This window comes from Polypterus senegalus, chromosome 4, assembly GCF_016835505.1.
Source record: "Polypterus senegalus isolate Bchr_013 chromosome 4, ASM1683550v1, whole genome shotgun sequence".
NCBI classification, from domain to species: Eukaryota; Metazoa; Chordata; class Cladistia; order Polypteriformes; family Polypteridae; genus Polypterus; species Polypterus senegalus.
The window spans coordinates 85,773,587-85,791,526 of record NC_053157.1 but is presented as its reverse complement, the minus strand read 5'-3'; positions in this window follow the sequence as shown (position 1 = coordinate 85,791,526).

The following is a 17,940-nucleotide window of genomic DNA, read 5'->3' as shown; positions in this document are numbered from 1 at the left end:
GTCTCATAATGTCAAATAAACCCATCTGTAAAGTACAAGAGAAAGCCTGAAATGAAATGCAAAGTCCCAAGTATTCTGCCTTAGTCACGGTTGGCAGAAATCTTTTTAAAATAAGGGACCAGAAGAAGACATATGAGTCAAGGGACAAGTAAAGATTTTCAGTTGGTCAAATAAACATTATCATCAAGCCAAATATTAAAACCCAAAATCATAGTCAAATAAACATAATACTAAATAAATGCCATGCTAAATGTATCTGTTCAGGGTAAATACAATTCAGTACATGAATTTAGAAGAAAAATCAACCCATTTATTAGGAAAAACCCTATTGTGGAGAACAAGACTGTTTTCTGGAACCACAGATATTTTACCCTTAGTAACACAAGTTCTGGACACAAATTACAGTTGAGTTTGGTGACTGAGAAGTATATACTGTTCAACTTTCAGCACTGCCTAACTAGATATACTTCAAAGACATGGAATAGTGAAGATGGGTCTATGACTCATTTAATCCAACTGCAATGAAGTCTTGAAATCTGACAGGTAAATCTGAAGAACAACTTGTACAGCCCGCATGCAATCAGACACTGAAAATCGAATTTGAGAAGTAAAATCTACAAGAGTTCACTATTTCAGCAGAGTGTCCAGAACTCTTTAACAATGTCTGCAACTTTTGTTGGCCTTCCTCATTACATATTTTGTGAGTTAGCATTCTTTGTTACAGTAACATCAAGAAAAGGGCCATGCCAGACTGAAAATTGAAAATGGCATGAAAGTTTACCCTTTATCGATTACACCCAGAACTGATTAACTTTGCAGTGCAAATCAGGCCCATCCTTCTCCCTAAGATGCATATTCTCAATTAGTAGAATTCATTGCTATATAGTTACGTTAACACTGAGAGCTGATACCCCCTCTCACCACACCCACACAAAGGTAACTCACCATATTTAATTTAAAGGAGTCAGCAGAGAAAATGATGCCAAAAAAGGAATCCATGACTCCAGAAAGGCTACCACTTCTTTCAATGGCCAATCACACCACACCAACTCTACTGTATCAACAAATTCCTATATATTTTTTACTCCCACCACTTTAACTGGCGTGGTCAGTGATAAGTTTACTTCTGACAACTGAGGTGGCTACACACAGCAAAAGCCATGGCTTTGGATGGACTTATTCCTCACATTCTTAAGTCTTGTGCTGGCCAACTTTGGGGTATTCTCTGTTATCTGTTCAGTCTATTACTAAGGCTCCAGAAAGTGCCACTGCTGTGGAAAACATCTTGTATTGTTCCAATTCCAAAGAAGGCTGGCACTACTTTACCTATTGACAATAGACCAGTGGCCCTTATATCCCACATCATGAAGAACTTTGAGAGTCTTTTCTTGAGCTGAGTTGTAAAGGATCACTTGAACCCATTGCATTTTGCCTATCACACACAAATTGGAGTGGAAGATCCAATAATCCACCTGCTCCACCAGGCTTATTCCCATGTTTACAAAGCTGGCAGCACTATGAGGATTTTGTTTTTATGTCTTCAGTACCATCCAGCTATCCCTGTTGGGGGATAAGCTCAGGGATATGCAGGTGAATGAGCCTATTGTGTTCGGAATAATGGACTGTCTGTGTGGCAGACTACAGTTTTTTGAGATTCTAGGCCCTTGGTCTCTGACTTGAAAGTGAGCAATCCTTGAGCATATGAAGGAACAGTGATATCACCTTTTATGTCAACTTGTACATTTTGGACTATAAATGTAACACCAGAGGTTTCATTTATAAATCTTTGTGTGGTTTCAAGCATGAAAATAACCGTATACCAAAAAACAGGAAAATGCATACGCCATAAAAATCTGATTAATAAAACCTGCTGTATGCATGTGTGTATCCAATTTACCCTTTTTCAATCAATCAATCAATCAATCAATCAACATTTATTTATATAGCACATATTCATACAAAAAAATGTAGCTCAAAGTGCTTTACAAAATGAATAGAGAAATAGAAGACACAATAAAAGATAAACATAAGTCAACATTAATTAACATAGAATAAGAGTAAGGTCCGATGGCCAGGGTGGACAGAAAAAAAAAAAACTCCAAAGGCTGGAGAAAAAATAAAATCTGTAGGGGTTCCAGACCAAGAGACCGCCCAGTCCCCTCTGGGCAATCTACCTAACATAAATCAAACAGTCCTCTTTGTATTTAGCGTTTTCATCGAAGGGCCTGATGATGATGGTCACGTAGACTTCTGGCTTTCAGTCCATCAATGTTGGTGCATCATGATGCTTTGAGTAGGTGGTGGTGGCGCAGGCCGCCACCAAAGAAACCGGAAAAAGAAACAGAAGAGAGAGTAGGGGTCAGTACGGATTTTAGAGCCACCATGAATAGTTATTATGAAGAATTGAACATACAGAGTATCAGTATTAAGTTAAAGTGAAGTTATAAAAAAGCCATGGTAAAGTAATGTGTTTTCAGCAGTGTTTTAAAGTGCTCTACTGTATTTGCCTGGCGAATTCCTATTGGCAGGCTATTCCAGATTTTAGGTGCATAACAGCAGAAGGCCGCCTCACCACTTCTTTTAAGTTTAGCTTTTGGAATTATAAGGAGACACTCATTTGAAGATCTAAGGTTACGATTTGGAATATAACGTGTCAGGCATTCCGATATATAAGATGGAGCGAGATTATTTAAGGCTTTATAAACCATAAGCAGTATTTTAAAGTCAATCCTGAATGACACAGGCAACCAGTGTAGTGACATCAAAACTGGAGAAATGTGTTCGGATTTTCTTTTCCCAGTTAGGATTCTAGCAGCTGCATTCTGCACTCGTTGCAAATGATTTATGTCTTTTTGGGTAGTCCTGAGAGGAGTGCGTTACAGTAATCTAGTCTACTGAAAACAAAAGCGTGAATTAATTTCTCAGCATCTTTCAATGATATAAGAGGTCTAACTTTAGCTATGTTTCTTAAGTGAAAAAATGCTGTCCTAGTGGTCTGATGAATATGCGATTTAAAATTCAGATTACAGTCAACGGTTACCCCTAAATTTTTTACTTCCGTCTTAACTTTCAATCCTAGTGCATTAAGTTTATTTCTGATAACCTCGCTGAATCCATTATTGCCAATTACAAAATTTCAGTTTTCTCTTTATTTAGTTTGAGAAAATTACAATTCATCCATTCAGAAATACCAGTAAGACATTGTGTTAGTGTATCGAAAGAGTCGGAGTCATCAGGTGCTATTGATAAGTACAGCTGTGTGTCATCAGCATAGCTGTGGTAGCTCACGTTGTAACCTGAGATAATCTGACCTAACGGAAGCATGTAGATTGAGAATAACAGCGGACCCAGGATAGAGCCTTGTGGAACACCATATCGGATATCATGTGTCTTTGAGATTTGATTACCACAACTCACAAAGAATTTTCTCCCTGCCAGGTAGGATTCAAACCAATTTAAGACACTGCCAGAGAGGCCCACCCATTGACTAAGGCGATTTCTAAGAATATTATGATCAATGGTGTCAAATGCAGCACTCAGATCTAAGAGGATGAGAACAGATAAATGGCCTCTGTCTGCATTTACCCAAGTCATTTACTACTTTAACAAGTGCAGTTTCTGTACTGTGATTTGTTCTGAAGCCTGACTGAAAGTATCAAGAATAGCATGTTTATTTAGGTGGTCATTTAACTGCATAATGACTGCCTTCTCTAGAATTTTACTTAAGAAGGGCAGGTTAGAAATGGGTCTAAAATTTTCAAAGGCAGAGGGGTCAAGATTATGTTTCTTAAGAAGGGGTTTAACTACAGCAGTCTTAAGACAGTCTGGAAAGACCCCGTATCTAATGAGAATTTACTATGTCCAGAATATTGTCAATTAGACGCCTGATATTTCTTTGAAAAACCTGGTTGGTATTGGGTCAAGGACGCAGGTGGAGGGTTTCAGTTGAGAGATTATACTATGTAATTCAGGTAAATCTATCCTGGTGAAAGCATTTAATTTGTTTATAACGGAGTACCGGGGCTTTGGAGGTTCTGCAGTGTTGGGGAGATATACTATGTTATCTCTAATATCATTAATTTTTTGAGTGAAAAATACAGCAATGTTCTCACAGGTTTCACTGGAAGTATTCTGGGGGCATTCCTTTGTGTTACCTGGGTTTAACAGACGGTCAATTGTTGAAAATAAGACTCTGGGATTACTAGCATTGTTATTTATAATATTAGAGAAATAGCAGCCTCTCAAGACGGACAGTGTTATTGTATTCTGTTATTTTAACTTTTAATATTTCATAGTGGATAGTTAGTTTAGTTTTCCTCCATTTACGCTCAGCTCTACGACATGTTCTTTTTAAATCAGACACTCTTTGGGTCTTCCATGGAATAACAGTACTAGAGGATTTTTAACTGTCTTTTCAGGTGCAACTATGTCAACAGCAGTTCTTACTTTAGAATTAAAGTTTTCCACTTTACTATTTACATTATCCTCGCTATTATAGCTGGCATTATAAACGGACTGATTGCTTAGAATAGTTGTAAGCTTTAAAGCTGCTGATGAGTCAAAGAAGCGTTTTTAACAAAATGCTTCTCATGAGCGTTTTCTATCTTTATTTCTATATTAAATAGTAGAAGGAAATGGTCTGATAGACCGATATCAGTGACCTGCTTTATATCAACTTTAAGTCCTTTAGTAATCACTAAGTCTAACGTATGACCTGCTTTATGTGTAGGCTGATTTACGAGCTGCCTCAAATCAAAAGAGTCCAGGAGGTTCATGAATTCCTTTACCTTTTGGTCACACTGATTGTCGACATGAAAGTTAAAGTCGCCGACTATTAAGAGTGTGTCATAGTTTGTAACTAAAATTGACATTAAGTCAGAGAATTCCTCAAGGAAAGACGCGTTATATTTAGGAGGTCTATACACGGATAATACGAGAACGTGAGAATCTCCATGAATAACAACGGCGAGATACTCAAAGGACTTAAATTTACCAAAACTAACATCTTTACATTTTAATCGCTCGAGTAAATGTTTGCCAAACCGCCCCTTTTTCCCTGGCGGTCGCACGAGTAAAACTGTAATCCGGAGGCGCAGATTCATTAAAACTGCCGCCCCATTGGAATTAAGCCATGTTTCATTTAGCGCAATAAAATCAATGTTTCTATCACTAATAAGATCGTTTATAAAAAATGTCTTGTTAGTTAAAGCTCTAACATTTAATAGTGCCATATTTAATGTTTCTGAAGGGCAGAGCTGAATTTTATGCGTGTTATGGTAATCGGAACAAAAATTAAGTTATTTTTGTTAACGCCTCTGTGTGTACTTTTTATGTAATCTACAATCCGTTTTATAGTCTTAATGCAGTGTTGATCTGAAGTAGTAATTTCAATTAAATTATTGGTGTTTTGCCGCACTGCCTAGATTTTTACGTGCATTAAGATTTGTTATTAGATTATTAATGATGTGCACTTTAACGGAAGACTCTGTTAAGCCATTATGTCCTATCAAACCAGTAGCATTACGTAAGGGGTTAGCAGTAGAAGTAGACAGTCAAGATAGACGAATTACCTTAGCGATGTTTTCGGAGAGGACCCGGCGCCAAATCTATTCGGATGCAGTCCATCCCGCTTGAAGAAGCGCCTTTCCCAAAAAAGATCCCAGTTGTCTATAAACCCGATGTCTTGATTCTCGCAGAAGCCTCTCAGCCAGTTGTTTAAACCCAGCAGACGACTGTAGTATTCATGCGATCGTCTGACGAGAGGTAGTGGACCCGAGATGAAGATTTTTGCGGATGGGGTCCTCTCCTTCGTGTCTTCAACTAGTGCTGCGAAGTCAGCCTTGAGAACCTCTGACTCTCGGTGCCTTATGTCGTTTACGCCGGCATGTAGAATGATGGATCCAATTGCCCTCTTGTGCTTCTGGTAGAAGGTCGGCGCCCGCCTCATCACATCTCGAACTCGAGCACCGGGAAAACAAGAAACAAAGGATTTTTGATTAGGGCACGTGATATTCAGGTTTCGTACAATGGAATCACCTACCACGATTACATCACCCGGGTTGAAGGCAGACTGGGGACGCGGAGAGGGTCGAATCGATTTTGGATTTGGGGTGAAGCTTACTTGCCCTTGGACTTGAGCGCACGAGGTGGGGTTGATGTTACGCCGACTTCAGTTGTTTGGTGTGGTTTGTCCAGCAGCCGAGTCTTCAAGTCTCTGAGGTACCTTCGTCTAGACAGGAGCTTCTGAATCTGTTTGTCGAGTGCCTGGAGTTCCTCGACAATGATGGCAACGCGATTCATCTCACTGTCGGCCATTGTCTGCTTCTACTTCCGCTTCCGCTTCGTCACCTAGGAAAGAAAGAGAGAAAGATAGTTCTTTTGTTTGTTTGTTTTTAAATCACAATAATCTTATAAATGTACATAAACAAATATGCTTCACATATGTTGCACCCTGAAAAAAAAACATGGATAGACCATGTTAATCAACCTCATACATACTGTATATAACAAACAGATTTACCTCTAAGGCAAGACAATAGTGACAACAGAGAAGAGAGGTGAAAAGAGAAACTTTGATGACTGCAAGATAGGAGTTCTTGTCTCTGAAGGCATGCAAATAACTTTTATGTGGTGGTCTAAGCGCTGGTGTTGCCAAAAAAGCAAAAATATGTGGAATGGTAACATGTTAGTGCTGCTATGAATGTGGTGAGCTCTACCAGTTGCATCATGCCAAATTTTTAAAACATGATCCAATCTTAAAGTGAATGCAAAGAAATGGATCGCTTGTCTCCAGCAGAATGTGAGTGTAACAGCAGAGAGAAAGAGAACATCAGTAGTCTCCAATTTTGATCTGTGAATGGCATCGATGATCGAGCATGCTTTATTATGAGGAATTATGCCAGAGCAGTCTTCGGGTAGAGATGTGTCAAATATGACAGCTGCAGAGGAATTATGTAAAAACAATACAATAATGTATGCCTTTGAGTAAAATAATCATGCTAGTACATTATTTACAGTCGTCAGACATTTAATGACAATCTTTATCATGACATAGGCAATTACAGCTGCTAGTGAAGGAATCACTCAGGAGGACTACAGTGTAGCCAGTCCCACTTGAGTGGTGCCACACCAATGGCTTCTCCATGTGTTGTTAGTGTGTCCAGCAGTGGCTGTGTCCTCACAGTGGTACTGCAGATACAAAGAGAAACAACCACAGAAATGCAAGAAGTGAGCTGAGAGCTCAGAGAAATCAGGAGGGTACTAAAAGAATTGTCTAAATCATTAAAAGTCTTGTTAGAAAATATATCCGTGCAACTGTTTGCTCATTTCACAACTGACGCATCACATCTTCACGCTGACTCGCCACAGGAAGGGTAGATGCCTCATTAGGAAGCAGGGACATCTGGCTCCATATTATCAAAGTCAAGGGGTGGAAGATTATTATAGTGTGACATGTTATGTAGCACAATGCAGGCAATCGCATTGCTTACAGACCTTTGTTGGCTGGTTTCCCAGACACCACCACCTTTATTTGTGGAGAAATATGGTGAGCTTCATAACTGAGCATGGAAGAACAATGCTTCTATGTGCATTGTAGCACATGTCTTTGCAATCGAGAGGTCAGGAATAACCTACTATCACCTGGAACATGTAATAACATGATTTCTATAAAAATGAAAAACTGAGGGCTCAGCCAGATATCATACTGAGAAGCCAGCCATAATATACAGCACCATCAGCAAGTTGTCTACCAACACTACTTTAACTCAAAATAAATAAAGAATGAGTTGATCCAGGCCACTGAGCCGCAAAGTTTGTCATTCTCATTTTGTCATCACAGATGACTTGTACTGTACATTAATTGAATGTAACTGCTTATGGTTAACAAAAGCAGGTTTATTCTCACTGGGAGACCTTATTGCAATATAAGTGCAGTCTATTGCTCTGATTAGGAAAACCAGACACTACTGCAAATAGTCTTTGTATGTAGGCTTTCACACCCACATCATGCAGAAACTGAATGTAGTGCCTTGTCAATCAGTTAATGACTTCCAGTACAGCGGGCATTATAGGGCTGAAACTTGGCCAAGGTATTCCTGACATGCCACCCAATTCCCTCTAGTAAGTGCATATTGACAGAAAATCAACTGTTATAAAAATAGATTGACAAGTGATTTTTGCGGACAGCTCAGTCCATAAAAGCCTAGTTTTGATCAGTCTGTCTTTCTAATACCGACCTCAATTCAGCACAAAATTCCAAGAGAAAGGCTCTTGGAAGCCTAAGTCAGCTCATAAGCCAGTCATCATCATGGGTCAAAAATCCTACTGGTCCCTAAAAGCTCATTCCCTTCTTATACGGCCATTTGCATAGTCTGCCAGTAGCTCCAAACAGGTAGCATATACTGTATAAATTGAGGAAAACCCAAGTAAGTTCTTCAGTGCAAATACATAGCACTGGCTCTCTTAAAAGGCAATCAAAATAGGGTCTGTACATCACATTCATCTCTTTTGAGGTTTAATATTTTTCACATCAACTCATATTATAATAAAGATTTAGTGGTACAGTATGAATTATTATATGAGGTGTGATAAAAAAATGATGAATGTTTTAATAAAGCAACATTTATTGCAGTATAAGATTTATAACTACTAGTCACCCTCAAAATACTCTCCTCCACTTCGAATGCACTTATCCCAACGCTCCTACAAACTTTGCGAAGCAGTTCTGGAAGTTTTCTTTTGATAGTGTCTTTAGTTGGGCTGTCGTGGCTGCCTGGAATTCCTCAATGAATTGAAATCGTTTGGCTTTCTTGGTCATTTTCAATTTAGGGAACAGCCAGAAGTCGCACGGTGCCAGATCCGGTGAATAAGGTGGATGCGGACACAGTGTAATGTTTTTATTCGTACTAGAAGGGATTTTGACAAGGAGTGTTGTCATGATGAAGAATGAAACCGTTTCAACATTGATGTTGAAGGATGTCCTGATCTTTTCTCGTCTTCAACCGAGTCAGATCCATTACAAAATTGATCAAACCACTTGTAAACAGTCTAAATTGTCTATGCAGTGTTACCATCAACCAATTTTAACATCTGATGTGTTTCCTGAGCTTTTTGCAATTTGAAACAAAATTTCATGTTAATGTGTTGCTCGATATCCTTTATTAACGACAAACTTGAAAGACACACTTGAACTCAACAGTGGCTCACAAACGACTATCAGTATCAAACAAGTTGAAACTAGTCACAAACTAGGCTCTAGGATGGACATGTCAGAACCTGCATTGAATTGTTTTGCGTTGCTCTTGGATGGTGCTCTGCATCAACATTCACCATACTTTTTGATCACACCTTGTACACATGAGTTGTCATTTAGCTGGTTTGTCTGCATTTCCCTACTTTTTAAATGGTGCCATGATATCCCATTTTCATGGAAATGTATACAGGTGGATCAAAGTTGCCGTAAATATATGCAAGCTCACCCAATAAGTTTTCTATTATAAATCCTTACTTTTGCTTGGAAAGTTGCATGCATAACATTTAAGGCTTCTTTTTGTGTGTCGACGCATTTTATAAATCTGACCCCAGGTCATTTCACTTTCATAAATTCTCAAATGATTGTGCTCTAATTTGGTGTATTGACAAGGGGAGAAGAGACAGAGTATAGGAGTGAGGTGGCAAACTTTGTTTCTTGGTGCAAAGAGAATTGTCTACAATATGTCATACTACAAAACAAATGCAGGACAAGTTTAAATAAAAAATGAAAAACAGTCTCCTTAGTCAGAATCATTACTTTAATGCATACTACTCTGATGTGATTATTAGTAAAAGGGATATAGATAATGACTTTACTTTGTTTCTCAATAATGCTATTTACAAAAATTAGGTCAACCATTCTGCTAGCCCTACCTTAATATATTGCAACAAAGATTTCTTTGAATTCTTTTTTTTATTTTATTAATTTTATTACAATCAATACATAGCAATCACATTTTTACAAAAAAAAAAGAATTATGTTAAGAACAGATCGATCCCCACCCTTGAGAGAGAGCAAGCCAAACGGTGTAAAATTTAAGGCTTTTAAAAAATACCTAAATCAACAAATTCTCTGTGCTTTATAAACTTATTTCAATATATTACTGATTAGATCCTGCCATGTTTTGAAAAAAGTCTGCACAGATCCTCTAACTGAGTATTTGATTTTTTCCAATTTTAAATAATATAACACATCAGTTTCCCACTGACTTAAAAGAGGAGAGTTTGGGTTCTTCCAGTTTATCAGAATAAGTCTGCGTGCCAAAAGTGTAGTGAATGCAATCACAATTTGTTTGTCCTTCTCCACTTTAAGACCCTCTGGAAGAACCCCAAACACAGCTGTTAATGGGTTAGGAGGGATTGTGAGTCCAAGACTGTCTGAGAGGTAATTAAAAATTTTTGTCCAGAATAATGTTAATTTGGTGCAGGCCCAGAACATGTGACCTAGTGAGGCTGGAGCTAATTTGCAGCGTTCACAGGTTGGATCATGTCCTGGAAACATTTTGGAGAGTTTTAGTCGAGACAGATGTGCTCGATATATAATTTTGAGCTGTATAATTGTATGCTTTGCACATATGGAGCTCGAGTGAATTCTCTGCATTGCTACTTTCCACTCCTTTTCTGATATATTAATTGAGAGATCATTTTCCCAGTGTCCTCTTGGATCTTTGAAAGGAAGGGATTGTAAAAGGATTTTATATATTGTAGAGATGGAGTCTAACTCCTTTAAATTGAGCAATAAATTTTCCAGCGTGGATGAGGGTGCTAGATGAGGAAAATCTGGAAGGTTCTGTTTAACAAAGTTCCTGATTTGAAGATAGTAAAAGAAATTTGTAGCTGGAATGTTAAATTTGGAATGTAATTGTAATTTCTTTGAATTCTAATGAACATCGCTGGATGTGACAAAAAAATACCACCAACTACCTGATGTACCAGTAATGCATTGCATCCCTAGTAATATATTTATTTTGTTACATGCCACTTAAAGAAACACAAATTGTTACAGACTTTACACAATTAACTTACTCTTGCAAATTTGTCACCTTGGCAGAGCGCAAAGGAACTGCTCAAATATTAACCGTTATAACTTCTGAAAAAATGTCAAAGGAGCTGACACTAACAAGTATAATCATTTTTTGGCAGAATAAAAGAGTTTTAGACTGGAATTTCCCCTAAAGCTTCAACTAGGTGTGGTGAAGCTCAAATATTTCTCAGATATAAGAAACGGGATATGAGTCAATGACACCTTAGGCAGTAATCTGCCAGTGATCTGAGAATGCCAGACACTGTTTTCTACAGAAAGGATTTGCAGTATATGCATGTTGAAATTTGGCAAAGAACTATACACCCAGCAAGTAGGGTAGTGTAAAACAGAAAATAAAAGGCAGACAATGATCAATTTATAAGTATTTTTTGTACAGAAACGCCTTAATTTTTGGCAAATACAAAATAAATGTATTCTTAAACTACACAGAATAAATTAAAATTATGTTGAGTGATCTCATGCAAAACAAAATATTTAAGGGCAAAGAAGCAACAAATATCAGTCAGACATTTAGGTCTAAATAAAAAAAGCAGAAGAAATTGTAGTCAAAATGTATTTTTGATAGTTGGTTGATTTTGAGCAACGTGGAGGTTCAGTGGTTAGTTTCATTATATCCAACTTGGGTTTAAACCTTGGTTATATTGATGGTGTCCTCTGAGTTTCCAACTGCATTCCAAACATCTGTCTGTTAGTCCTACTGGAAGCTTGAAACTGGACTGATAAGACAGTGTGCTGGTTTGTGTATGAATGTGTCCTGCAATGGTCTAATGTCTTTCATTAGGCCTAAAGACCCTGCTTTGCACTCAACGCTGCTTGCTCCTGACTTGCACAATACTATAATAACATAAAAGTGATTTGAAAAAGATATTCAGGTATCATTGAATAGCTAATATTATACAATACCAATTTCATTTACTCTAATAAAAGCATAGGGCAACTGTATTTTGAGCTGGAAGTGTCTACAGCACAAGTTGTGCTTCACAGTGAAGGTATAAAAGACATGTCATAACTGAACTATGTTAATTTTGTTTAAATAGGTATAATTAAAAAAATGGAGGCTTACATTGCAGTGTTATGCATGAAAAATCACTGTACGCTACTTGCATTTCTCAAGAAGGAATTTGACTCTTGTACCGGTTTGAATATTGACACCAACACAATCACCTGGATCATGACTACCTGATCTGACCTGACCTGACTACCAGTTTGTGAGACTGAGAGACTATGTGTCAGAAATGGTGGTAATACTGGAGAACCTCAGGAAACTGATCTGTCTCCATTCCGGTTTACCCTCTGCACAACAGACTTCCAGCACAATACCAGTGCTTACTACCTACAGACATTTTCAGATGATTAATCTATCATAAGTTGCATTAATAATGGAGACGAGACAGAGTACAGGAAGGCTGTGGAGGATTTTGTCTTGTGGTGCAGGGACAACAACATGCAACTCAACATCAGCAAAACAAAAGAGCTGGTGGTGAACTTCCGGTCCAAGAGGACTCTGAGACCAGTCACCATTCAGGGGGAGGATATGAAAGTAGTGCAGGGCTACAAGTACCATGTGGTTCACATAAACAACAAACTAGATTGGTCTGGCATTACAGTGGCACTGTATAAGAAGGGCTAGAGCAGACTGTACTTGCTAAGGACACTCAGGTTTTTTGGTGTGTGCAGCAAGCTGCTGGAAATGTTCTACCAGTCCATAGAAGCCAGTGTGGAGTTCTTTGCTGCAGTCTCCTGGGGAAGCAACCTGAGCAGAAGAGAAGCACAATGCTGGAACAAACTTATCAGAAAAGCCTGCAACATCACATGACGAACCCTGGACACACTGGAAGCTGTTGTCAAAAAAAGGGTGCCATCATAAAAAATTCCCCCAATCTCCTTCAAGTGGCACCCTCTTGGAGCACTTTTAGCCACATGTTCATTTCACCATGTTCTGCTAAAAAGCATCTCTGTGAGTCTTTGTTCAATGCTTCCACCTGATGTACTCATTAAGTTTATTTTTATTTATTTGTTTACTTATCAATCAATTGGTTGTATTATCTGTCTTGTGAGTCAGTATCCTTGTTTTTTATGTTTCTTCTTATGAGATTAATAAAGTTTATCTAATATAATATAATTTTAGGACAATTAAAAGACACCAGTCTACCATCTATCAACCAATCCAGGACTATGAATCCATCGTTCATTACTTATTTATGTGTTTCTGCTTACTGTTTTATTTATAGAATTTACTTTAACTCTATCCATTTTAACCCCTTGGTATCCTTTATCTGGTCACAGTATTGATCCAGAGTATGACAATATGATTTACATAGGCATTTGTGACAAGCTGCTGTGCTAGACACTGTTCTTTTAAAACGAGATCACTTTGAGCAGGCAAAGGGAAGTAAAGTTAGATTGGCTCCAAACAAACCTAACTAATTAGTATGAATGTTTCACCTTATTAATATGAATGTTTAGTACTGTATAAGAGCCTTCTATCTCAAGGTGACTAGGTTCTACTATAGGTTTGGCTTTTGTTGGTGTATGCACGTTCCCACTGTATCAACATGTACTTTCTTTAGAAAATACTAACGGTGGTGCAGTGGGTAGCGCTGCTGCCTTGCAGTTAGGAGCTTCCCAGGTCCTCCCTGCGTGGAGTTCGCATGTTCTCTCTGTGTCTGCGTGGGTTTTCCTCTGAGTGCTCCGGTTTCCTCCCACAGTCTAAAGACATGCAGGTTAGGTGCATTGGCGATCCTAAATTGTGCCTAGTGTGTGCTTGGTGTGTGGGTGTATGTGTGTGTGTGTGTGCCCTGCGGTGGGCTGCCACCCTGCCCAGGGTTTGTTTCCTGCCTTGCACCCTGTGTTGGCTGGGATTGGCTCCAGCAGACCCCCGTGACCCTGTAGTTAAGATATAGTGGGTTGGATAATGGATGGATGAAAACTAGGGGGATCCACCCCCGGCTCGCTTCGCTCGCCCACCCCCGGGTTTGGTTTAATGGATATAAAATTTAAAGTAATTGTTATTTTCATGGGAATTGTTACATATGCATCATTTTCACTTTTACTTTAAAACTTTTGTAAAAAGAATACTTGTCCTTTATTTCCGGCCCCGGGAGTGGTTACATCTCTTTCTCGCAGGAAGAATAATGCTGTTCGTGTTGTGAAGGGGGAGCGCCTGAACGCATGCTAAGGAGATGCCTTTGGATCATCTTCTGTCTTTCTGCTGCTGGCAAGCTGCCCAATCATATCAAAGCCTGTTCAGCAGCTGGCCTTTTGCCATTTCGTGTCTCTGCTGCTTGCGTTGTGAAAGGTTGGGCTGAACGCATGCTAAGGAGAAGCGGTCAGATCATCTGCTGGCTTTCTGCTGTTGGCGAGCTGCATGTTTTGCTTGTCGCTTGTTGTTGTTTTAAGAGCTGGGAGCAAGTTAAAGTGTCTCTCACGGGACTTCATATTGTCTTCTGTGAAGATCATGTCTCATCTCCCTAGTCTCCCTCCCAAAGTTTTTTTTTTCATATCACATACTAAAAGAGAAGTAGAGTAGATTGACTGGTTAATCTAAACTGGTCCAGTGTGAGTAAGTGTGGGTGTCTTTGTGAGTATACTTTGTGACAGACTAGTGCCCTGCCACCTTTGGTCCCCATTGGGATAGGCTCATACTCAGATAATAAAACCAGAAGCAGTAGGTTCAGTAAATAAATGGTTAAACATACATGCTAAACTTACTTATCATATTAATTTCATAGTCCCTTTTTTAAAATCTAAATATTTTGTACCTATATTTGCATAGTGCATGAAATGCACTACATGAAGCAATGTGTTGAAATATAACTTTAATAAAGCCGTCTCGAAAGACTTGAATATTAAAATTTTCACATTCTGAATATGTTCTGGTAATTTTTTCAGGAAAATCCATTAAATTTAAAAGGCAGTGCTTATCCCTCTAAATGCCCAATAAAGACAGATAACTCTTTGAAGGATAATCTTTAGGATTTGTTTTATGATTCATTCAAATACTTTAATTTCATTCTCTTCACTGCTCCGTGTACCAGGCTTAGCACCTGTGACATCTTACTGATTATAAATTACAACAAAGCATCTTTAAAGCAAATTAAAAACAAAATGCAGAAAGTGTTATTTTTTCCACTCACATCTCCAATGAACAATACAGATAATAAAAATGGAATGAAAATATTTGTGTTTTCCCTTTAACGAATTAGATTTGCAATGCATTTGTCACATACTGAGATGATAAGGCACTGGACAAATAAAACTTGAATTAGAGACATTTCTGAGACATTATGCTTTTTTGAAATGAAATACATTAATCAGATGCTTCCCACTGTTACTATTCGTTCAGACAGACTTCTCATTTCCATTTGTATAACCTCATTTAGTTTTTACAATGACCTTAACAGACAGATGCATTTCTTATCTGTTAATTTGAGAAACATCATATTCCAAGGAACAAGCTCTCCCTATCTACAAAGAACGAACAATTAAAAGCAGAAAACTGGGAAATATCATGTCAAACATTTAAGACAAACTTCCTTTGTTTTCATCAGAATATCCAATATTAAAAAGTGTATTATTTTCCATTACACACTCTATCCGATGGTAGATCCTTACATCTGCCATTTAATAAAGTGTGATAATTTGTCTTTAAAGGCAATTCAAGAAAAATAAGAACCCTCAGATCACACAATCCATGGTGTTCGTCTTCTGCATGTCATGCTTTAGCTTTTCATATGCAACTGCCTCATGGATTCACATTCAAAGAGGCACAGACTCATCCCACATCTAAGCTATATTCTTACACCACAGGAAGCAGGGTGATGCTGCCAAAGAATAAGCAGACTTATCATTCCCTATGGTTCACACTTCATATCAAAGGTAATCAATAACAACAGAAATTGCTGAGCATAAGCAAACCATTTTCTTAAGATAAAAGCAAAGGCATTAATTATTGCTCACTCTGGCAGTTTTCTACAGATTGCCAAACTATGACTGAACTAATAGTTATTTTATTGTTAACCCTTTTACCAATAATTCCATTTATTTTGTTTAATTGAGATAATGAACCATTCACCCATTTTCTAAACCCACTTTTCGATTATATGGCCACTTGGAGCTTTGTAAGCAAGATGACAATCCATTGAAGGACACACTAATCACTTTGCTGCCTTGTTATCCCTGATATATATTCATTAATTTTGTTGTCCAATAGATTCTAATAAAGATGATATAGTGCAACAGTGGTTAGCACTGCTTTGGGGCATGGGTTTAAATTCCTGTCTGAGTGTGGTGTGCACATTCTTCCTCTCTCTGTGCCTGTATATATTTTCTCTGGTTTCCTTCTACATTTGATAAATGTTCACTGCAGTTTCATTGCTGAATATAAATTGGCATGGTGTCTGGGAATGTGTTCAATAATGTCAACACCATGACCAGATTAGGCCATTTGTCTTGCCCCCAGTTCTGATGGCACATGTGCTGGCTACCTGTTGTTCTACAGTGGAAAAAGCTAACTCAGACAATGGATTGGATACAGAAATATAATTTGCTTTGCTTAACAGTCTCCTTAATTGTCAAACACTCAAAAGGACACTGGTTCCCAGTGCAAAGGTGACAGTGTGTTGCAGGTACACCAGGCTGCCAAAAAGCTTTCATATCTCAGGGGGCTTTTCTGGACACATCTAGAACCTGAGTGCTTCCTGGAGAGAGCAGAACTGAAATAGATGTTTTGTTGTCATGCTGCCAGTCGGACACGGTCATTTGTCTGACTATCCAATATGGAACATATATAGGTTTAGGCAATTGTGACCTGTGTGAATCTTGAATATAGTCACATTCTTGAATCTGTTGTGCAAGTAGTAAACACCTTGAATAGTTGTATTGTTGGTGCAACTGCAGTCACTCACTGTGTTGCTTTGCCTTGATCACTGACCTGGCTTCTTAGAAGGCCGTAGAACTTGCTTATTTGTTGAGCTCTCCTTCACCAGAGTGTCAAAGACTTCATTGCCATGTACATTGCAGTTGGAGGGAATCCATTGCAAAATGACTGTGTGGGCTCTGAAAGGGAGTAAAGAGCAGATAACAGGTATGAAAGAGGTCACCCTCAGACACACAAAGAGATTTGGGGCAGCCACCCATATATTGTACCTGGCTGCAAAGGTTAAGTGAAATTGTACAGTGCTCATGATGAGTTCTTAACATGAACTGATGAGTAGTGCCAAAGATGGTGGCTTTAAAGGCCATCAAAGGAAGTGATGTCATCTATGTCAGAAAAGGAAGTTACATCACTCTTGGGGCCGGAACCGGAAGTGACGTCTCGTATGAGAAATCAGGCAGGCTTTCCTGTGTTTGGTCTTTAGAGAAAATAGAGAAAGGTTTAGGGCACCCTGCTGACCCCTGTCCTGGCGTGGAATTACTTTCTTTCGGTCTACTCAGCTTCCTCCTAATTGCACATGTGTGACACAGGTCATTCACTTCTTTGTTTTTGGAAGTCCGTAATGCCTGAAGGACAGGCAGACATCTGTTAGGAAGATGACATAGCTGGAGGTGTCTGGGCTGCGCTTCACATGGGTTGCTACTGTCTGGACAGCCAATGCTTCTGTTTGCAATTGGTAGAGTAGAGGCCGGTAGTGAAGGCGATACTTTCTTCTCTTTCTCCAGGTTACTTGATGTACCAGCTTAACAGTGATTTTACAAAATATACTGAAACATCAGCACTGTGCTTCCAAATGTAACTTGAATCAAGGCCTAAACTTTATTTTTTATTAGTACAGCCCATACCTATTTCAGTTACTATAAGAGAAAAAACTATGAAAGTGATTCCACTTGTCCAAATATAGTTTGGTGCTTTAACATTTATTTGC